The 9,019-nt window shown below is 34.1% G+C and overlaps 1 long non-coding RNA gene across 1 annotated transcript; it reads left to right on the top strand.

Moving 5' to 3' along the window:
* Window positions 1-5,345: 5,345 nt before the first annotated feature.
* On the top strand, window positions 5,346-8,758 carry LOC126680438 (uncharacterized). Its single transcript, XR_007641159.2, has 4 exons — window positions 5,346-5,618; window positions 5,697-5,773; window positions 7,182-7,254; window positions 7,739-8,758. It is a non-coding gene; the product is annotated as an uncharacterized LOC126680438 (long non-coding RNA).
* The last annotated feature ends 261 nt before the right edge of the window (window positions 8,759-9,019 follow it).

Below are 9,019 nucleotides of genomic sequence, written 5' to 3'. Positions count from 1 at the left end.
ACGTGATGATTAAAGTTAGATTTTTGGAGTAAGTATGTTAAGTAAATATTAAGAGTCGTATTGGGAATACGATCGTTTTAACCTAAGTTTATAACTTAGAGTTTTAGTATTAAGTTTACGTTTATGAATTAAACGTACGTATGATTTGAATAGGAAGTGGATACATCGACGAGGTACGAGATCGACGAGCTGGAATAGTTAAAAGAGTGAAAGACGTGTGGAGCTTACGTGTGGATATAAGGAATAGCGATCGTTGTGAGTTAAACTTTACTTTGAGTATTATTACGCAATAGATAGTTTTTATATTATAAATATAATATTAAACTACATCGCATGCTATAGTATTTTATCGATAGAAATGAATTTGTGCATCGTATTATCGAATATATATAGATTGTGAAAACTAGTATATGATCCGGGGGAAACAAGCTACCTATTGGGTGTCAATAGGCTGTGTGATCACCAGCGTCCGGGTAAGTCATAGATAGAGATTGCATTGATTGTTTATCATACTTGTTTGTGCATGCGATACAAGGCCTACTTGGTTGAACTATCCCGGGGCTTGTATATGCGAGTTGACTGGTTGAATTATCCCGGACTCATATCGATCGATCGTTAAATGTTGTGATGGTGTTCAGTATGCATGCTAAGAGATTAGGGTTTCGATCGGATCAAATGCTTGAAGTATAATATGTTTGTATATATGTGTTTTGTTTTAAATGGGATGTTATTTTCTATAATACCTTAGTAATGTGTTATCTCACTCAGTATTTCCCCAAATACTGACCCCTCACATTGATGTTTTTCAGGTTTATAGAGTCGGATCAGACAGACCATTTTTGGTGTGCTGGGTACAAGTTCCCTTGGTGCTGCAGTAGTATACGTGTGACGAGTCTTAGCCTAGTATAGTTAGGTCTTATAGGTTGTGTACGTGTTTAATGTTTGTTTGATGTGACGTCTTTTAGTTGTCAATTTTTGTATTGATCGATGGATGGGCTAGTACGTACCAGTTACGAAAGTAAAATGCCCACTATGATTGTATCGATGATGTGTTTATATATGATGTACGTTGTGATTGTAAACATGTCTTTCTTATTACATGTTTATAGGATAGTTGTGTTTGCGTTTCCGCGAAAAAGTTAGAGTGGTTTTAGGCTTGCTACGGGTTTCGGAGCTACCACTCCCATTCCCTAGCGCCGGTCCCGGCTCAATAATTTGGGTCGTGACAAATATATTCTAAGTGATGTTTTAAAGGTTTTAAATCAGTAGTAACATACTTTGGTTCATCGATTGTTGGTTTTGAGTCGTTTGGCTAGTTTAGGCAATTTTCGGCAAAATTGCCATATTTGATTATTTGAGTGATTTGGCCTAATTTTGGTTTTGATCAAATTGTTAATGGCTGGAAACTTTGTTTATAAAATGGTTCAAACATATTTAAAGGATGTTAGTCTTATTTTAGGTTGTGGTTAACATTGGTTAAATGAGATATAAGACATGTAAGGTTTATATGGTTTGTTATGAGTTGATTAAATTATTTAGTTTCAAGTTGTTACTTGAAAGATATCTTGTTGATTCCATTTAATATATTCAAGTGTACCCTGGTGTTACTTGCCAAGTGTTGGCAAGCTTATTTGGATTTGTTGTTTTCTAAATTGTATCGTTGCATTATTAAGTTAGGGTATGAGTTCTTATTTAAAATAACTTTGGTGCAATTGAGGTTTGATTTAAGACTTTGGTTTTTAAACTTGGTTTATGGTTGGGTCGGGTTAGACGTGGTCTCCCGACATGTTGTGTTGAGCTATATACTGCAGTAAGGCTGACACACTACTTTGGGAACTGTAATTGTTTTAAAAAGACTATATATGTATTTAAGTACTTTGGTTTCGTTTTAAAAGATAAAAACTCACCTAGCTTAACTTGCCTTATTTGTTATTTGGTTGTATGGATACTTGGTTGTATTTGGGTTACCTTGTTTGATTCTTTGGTTGCGTTATGAAATGCTAGTCCTATGTGGAGTCTAGTATTCTTAGAGTTAGGGGTTGTTCGGATTTCAACTTGTATAATGTTTTAGACCCGTCGACTGCTCGTGCTTCGGAGTCTACGCAGGGTTAGCTGTTTGCAAAGATTCACGTGGATAAGCAAGCAGTGAGTTTGTAGTGTTATATACTGCTTTATTAAGTACCGCACATTATTTTAGTATATCAAATGTTTGTGAACTGTTTTAAGGATTATGGATCTGGATTGAAACGAGCTACTCGATAGGCTTGTATCGAGATTGTGTGCACCGGTAAGTACTTCGGGATTGGCTGACTAATGTCTGGCCTACTTTGGGAATCGATGAGGATATGTTCCCATCTTCTTTGGATTAAATACTTTGGGATTTCATTTCAATACTGTTTCCATGATCAAGTATATATATTATTATAAAAGGATTTGTTTTAAGGGTTTTAAACTTAATAAATGTAAATAGCACTATGAACTCATCTCAGTATATCTGACCCCGTTGTTTTCAAAATTTTCAAGGCATACGATTTTGAAAGCGTTGGTCATCTCTGATCTTTTGATTCCTCGGAGGTCTTTTTATGTTATTAGACTAGTCAGCTGTTTTACCTCTTAGACCGCAGTAGAACTAGTTGTCTCTATTATTGTACTTTGGTTTGTCGTAGTGGTACGACTTTTATATTATTATACTTTGGTATGTTACACTGGATTATTTATAAATGAGGCATGTTTCATAGTTACGAATTGCTATTAAGTAATTATATTAGAACTGCTATATAAGTTGTTAGACTTAGGCTGAAGTCTCGGTTGCCTCCGAGCATTGGTTTTCTTGCAGGTTTATATTGAATATAAGGTTTTCCATGAGACTTGCTACGGGTTTTGGTACGACCATACCCATACCCTAGCGCCGGTCGCGATCCATAAAATTGGGTCGTGACAAAAAGTCCCTTTTCTATCCAACTTCGGGCTATCAAAACGCTTACTTAACAAAGTCTGATTACCAAACTAATTGCACATTCTTATTGTGTGCAACACCGTTTAAAACTTCTGTTGGACCCTTATCTTTTACAACTCCTTTATTTTGACTTTGACAATCAACTAAGAGTGATCTAATCTTGTTTATTAGTGTATAGGAACTCATAGGAACAATCGAAGTCAATTCGGAGCTCTCTAGCAAATATCGCATTTTTGAGTTGAAAGTTGTCCAGTAGCATATCTCACCCGTGATGGACTTTTCATCTCGGGGGCGATATATATCACGGGGGTGACACAAAATATCACAGGGGCGATATTCGAGCTGATAAAACCCTAGTCGACCGTTGGAACGAATCACGGGCGCGACAAATGCATCTCGGGCGCGATAAATCAGACCGTGAAGATCCAACAGATATATTTTTGAAGACCCAATAAAGCATTAACACGTCGCACTGGCCGTTGAAGGTTTTTGACGTATTCAAATATTCGCCCGTGATACATCCATCTCGGGGGCGATATGTGTTCTGAGAGAAATTTTTGTTTTGTTTGTTAGTGCTTTGTTTGGGGATTGCTTTGGCTATATATATAAACCCATTTAAAATGTTTCAAGGTTAATGATTTCCACACCTTGAAACAACAAACACTCAACGTAAATTACATTTGTTTTGTTGTAGTTTTGGAATAAGCTTGTAAACTCCTAATCACTGCAGTTTCTTGATTAGCCTTAGAAAATCAAGTGTAAGTTAGAGTATAACTTTGAGAAAACTCAACCTTTGTAAGTTAGAGATTAGCTTTGGAAAATCTCATAGTTGGTGTTTAGCTATAAAGCACTAAGTTTGGAGTTAGCTTAGAAAAATCTTTTTGAATCTTATTTAGTGGATTCTAAATCTCAAACTTTGTTTGAGTAGTGGAGTAGGATCGATTTGTGATCCGAACCACTCTAAATCTCTTATGTCAAATCCTCTAAACTCTTAACCTTTTTTAAATTCTTATTTCCGCTTTAAAGAATTTTAATCTTCCGATTCACAACTCAAAATCCGGTTTGTCTTACCCCATAGGGTCTTTCGTATTAGAGCGAGGTGCTCTTGTTTTTGGCTTAATTGCTAGAGTTTTCGATCAAAAATGGCAACCGAAATTTTTTTCATCACTCTCAAACCTTTTCTTGATGGTTCAAATTACAAAATTTGGAAATATATGATGGAAAATTATCTTGATATGCAAGGGGTTGATCCATGGAGTGTATTCCTAAGGGGATGGACACCTCCATGTGACAAGGATGGAGTCCTTTTGAAGAGAGTAGAGTGGTCTAAAGAGCAAGAGAAGGAAAATGGCATGAATAGAAAAGCCATCACTACTCTCCTCACCTCAATTTCTAGAGAAGAACAAGGTAGAATTCAACACTCTAATTGTGCCAAGCAAATGTGAGAGACTCTAGAGAGCTACTATGAAGGTACACATCAAGTGAAGGGTAAGAAGCTTGAGTTGCTTCTTGGAGAGTATGAAGGCTTCAAAGGCTTGCCTAATGAAGATGTTTCTTCTATGACCTCAAGGCTTCTTAGGATTGTTCATAGTCTTGAGCAACTTGGGAAATCCTTCAACCTCAATGAAATCAATGGTAAAATCCTAAGATCCCTTCCTATTCTTCTATGGCAACCTACGACCACCGCCATCATTGAAACTCATGATTTGTCCACCTTGAGGACGGATGAGTTGATTGGGAAGCTTCTTCTCCATGAAATTTCTTACATCAAGAGCATTCAAATGGAAATGGCAAAGAAGAAGAATATTTCTTTCAAAGCTTCAATAAGTGCTCTTCAAGAAGAGAACAAGAAGGAAAGCAATGAGGAAGAACTCTTGAGGCTCACAAAGAGAGTGAAGGAGCTCAAGATGAAGGGAAATGACAAGCATGGGAGATCCTCCTCTTCAAGGAAGAGTTCAAAAGGGGGGTCCAAGACTTTTTGGGATGGTGATTCTCAATCCGATTGTGATAGCCACCATGATGCCAACTTATGCCTCATGTCTTTTGAGGAGGAACCAACACTAGAGATAAATCCCCAATCTTTTATATCTTGGGATGGTATTGGTGTTGAATCACATGATAAATGGTTAAATGTGAAAAATGGTATTGTTGATGATATTGTTGATGATGATGCTCATGATGATGATAATGTTGGTAGCTGTAATACCCCGTATTTTTTTTTCATTACTATTAAATTATTTCAGATTTAAATTTTAAATTTTTACATTCCGTCAAGTTTAGGTAATTTATTATATATATATATATATATATTTTAGTCGTTCGTTGTTACGGCCATAGTTCGATTCGTATTTGATTTGTATTATTATTTAAACCCATGCAAGCCCATGAATTATGCAAAGCCTATGCATAATATTAACCTATAATATTAAGCCCATGCAAATTGCCCATGATCATTGTTTCACTTATGTACAGGTATGGCCTGTTTAATTTTGTTAAGTCTATTGTTATTATCTTGCCCGTTGCTTTTATATTCCTTCCATTTATATCACGTTTTCTTAACCTAATTTATTCATCACTTAAACCTAACCCTAGCCGTCAATTTTATCTCAAAACCTCTAAAACATCGCTGTTCAAATCATCCTCTTTATGCTCGTGAAATTAGGTAAGAATCATTGTTCATATTTCAGTTTTTGACTAAAATTGATACTTGCGTATTCTTAATCGTACTCTCTCGTTATAGCGTTATATTTGGATCCGTCTTGTCCCTGTGATACTAGACTCACGCCTCTACGATTCTCAACTTCGTTTTCTCATTCGGTACGTAAATCATTCCGCTATAGACGCCGCCGTTTCATCGCTTTTTGAATATGTTTGGTTCTATTTTCATATGGTTGTCTCTGCATATTGTTTTGTTCTTGATGGTAGTAATTTTCATTCTTGGTTTGATTAGGTGATGATTTCAGTAAGCTATATTTAAGATGGGTTAAGATTTGTTGAGTTTTTCCTGTGTTGTTAATTATTGATTAGAGGATGATAGATTGTCACTGTTAGCTAGCTTGAGATATTGTCTGGGTTTTGTTTGTCGTTGTTTTGGAGTTTAATTAATGAATTGATATCTTGGTTATGTTTTATGTTGGCAGATTTAATTTGTATTTAAAATTGGCATGTGGCTTGGATGTTTGATTATTGAAATTATTATTGGCCATGAATTGTGTTCTTGGCTATGTTTTATTCTTTTGTTTAATAATTTGGCGTCAGTGGCTTATTCAATTGTTTGGGTTTGTATGAAAGGTTGATGGTGATGAGGTGTCAATTAATGATTGGCTTATTGAGTGTTCTCTTGGTTTATTGGCTATTTTAGCCACTAAATTATTTTGACTTAATTCTAATGATGCTTTAACTTTGTTATTAACTATTTCATTTTCATTTTTATTTTAATCTACGAAATTGATTTCGATTTATTAATTAGCAACTTGAGTAATATTATTATTTATAAATTAAAATTACTTTGGGCATTAATATTTTAAATTTAGATTTAATATTAATCTTTTTATAATTTAAATGATTTTTAGATTTAATTAAATTATTGACTTTGATTTCTAATTGGAGATTTTATTTTAATTTGAAAGATTTTCAAATTAGTAATATTATTATTAAAACCTAAAAATAATATTTGAATGTTTAAAAATTAAATTAATAATTATTAATAATTATTATTTAATTGTTATATTGATATTTTGGCTTAGAATGCCTTGGAATTAAATTTATATTTTAGCTTTGTTTGTTATTTAATTAATTGAGATAATTGCCGGTAATATTTAATTACTTGAGTTTCAAGCTATTGAGTTCTATTTTGATATTAATTAATATTTTATTTAATATTAATTATAAATTGTGGTTTATAAACTCTGGAATATTAGTTGGATCGGTTTGGACTTGGGTCACCGACATGTGGATTTAGCTTGGTAGTTTTGAAAAACTCGGCTAACCCACTATTTGAGTAATTGATTTTATTTATCAATTAAATATTATTTTAATAATATTTTCGGATTGGACTTAAGGCGAACTCAATAGTCTTGAATTAATTACGGCATTATAATTTAGTTGAGAATTGTGTTTCTCTGTGTGTTATTTAATTGTCTGATTAATTGTGCTAGTCCTACGTGGTGTCTAGTATTCTTAGAGTTAGGGGTTGGAGCGATTTTAACGTATGATTTATTTTTAGACTCTTCGACTACTCGCGCTCCGGAGTCGAAACAGGGTTAGCTGTTTGCCAAGATCACGTGGATAAGCAAGCTGTGAGTTTATATTTACTATTTACCGCTTTATTAAGTAAATTGTTATTTTAATATTAAATATATATACTGTACGTATATTTCGAACTGTTTTTATATTATGGCTCTTAGTTGGAACGTGCTACCTAATGGGCATCATTAGGACTGCGTGCGCACCGGTAAAGATCTGGAAAAGGTAATTATGGTAATGTGGTAACTCGGTATGAGCATAGCTCTCGGGACCAAGTAGAGTAACTCGGTGTAGCTCGGCTCTCGGGACTCTGGTATAAGTGTGGTCAGTGGTAACTCGGTGTAGCTCAGCTCTCGGGACCAGACCTATTGGATTATGTTATTTATGTAGAATTGTGGATTAGGGTTCCAACTATTATCTGTAATATCGTTATTAAATGTTTTAAACGTTTTAAAGGTTTTCCACTTAATAAATGTAAATAGTGGTATGAACTCATCTCAGTATATCTGACCCCGTTGTTTTCCCAATTTTTCCCAGGGTTATGATCTGAGAGAGTCTGGTGATCTCCGCATTTACTTTTCCTCGGAGGTTCCATTTATTTTTATAAACTGTCAAACTATTTTATTCTTAGACCGCAGTAGTTGACTAGACGTCTTTATTATTGTTACAGTTGTATGTCGGATTGGTCTGACTGGTTATATTGCTCTGGCATGTTATGTATTTATTTCGGATTATTTATGTTATGCCTATTTTAGACCCGGAATTGAATAAGTATGTTATATTAACTGTTGATTATCATAACTGCTAGTTTAGGCTGAAGTCTCGGTTGCCCCCGAGCATTGGTTTTCTGCAGGTTTATGTATTTATGAATTAAATGAAAGGCTAGCTACGGGTTTCGGTACTACATTACCCATACCCTAGCGCCGGTCGCGATTCATGAAAATGGGTCGTGACAAACTTGGTATCAGAGCTTTAGTTTCGAACTAACGCCAAATTTTTTTTTTTTTCATGTTATGTGTTTATCGTTTTAAGGCATGTTAAGTGTTATTATTGTGTCATAGGATCTACTGCGGAATTAGGTTCATGTCTTGTCTTTGAAACGTCATCTTTTAAATTTTAAAACTTTCTGCCTACAACGATAGGATTGCGTCAAGTCAGTCATTATTTTTGCTTTGATTTGATGCTTTTATTGATGTTATTTCACTTGGATGATTTTAATTGCTTTTGATTTCTCGGGAAATCTTATTTGGTAATTTTCTTTAAGTCATGCTTTGGCATGATGTTATTTTCTTTTCATGTTGTTGATGTGTTTTACTGGGTGATAGTATCCTGGCTTTTATGCCTTTAATTAATTGTTGAGGTTGAATTATTTTATAAGTCTTTCTGGCGTTGGCCGAGAGTCTTGAATTTAAAAATGATATTTTTTCAGATTTGACACTGTTTCGGGTTTAAATGATTTTTAACTGATTTTTTTTTCTCCACGTTTTGTGGATTACGTTGCTGGCCACGTAATGGTTTTAAATTTTCTTAAGAAAATTTCTTTGGCCTAACTGGTATTATGACCCATATAGTTCAATGGGTAGTCTGTACATGACACCCTAATATATTATTTTCCGTAATTTCACCAGTGAAATGAAATCCGTTTATTTCAAAGTTTTACATTTGACTAAGGATTGAAAAAGGGTTGTTATTTTGAAATAAAATGAAATTTTTGTATTTTAAAAAAATTAAAATGCTACGTATAGCTTGGTGTTTTCAAAATGATTGTTTTGAAATAATATAATTTTTAAAGGCGATACCGATTTGATAATTTAACAT

Source organism: Mercurialis annua, linkage group LG5 (assembly GCF_937616625.2).
Source record: "Mercurialis annua linkage group LG5, ddMerAnnu1.2, whole genome shotgun sequence".
NCBI lineage: Eukaryota > Viridiplantae > Streptophyta > Magnoliopsida > Malpighiales > Euphorbiaceae > Mercurialis > Mercurialis annua.
The sequence above is the reverse complement of the archived record's forward strand: the minus strand, read 5'-3'. Positions and strand labels throughout refer to the sequence as shown.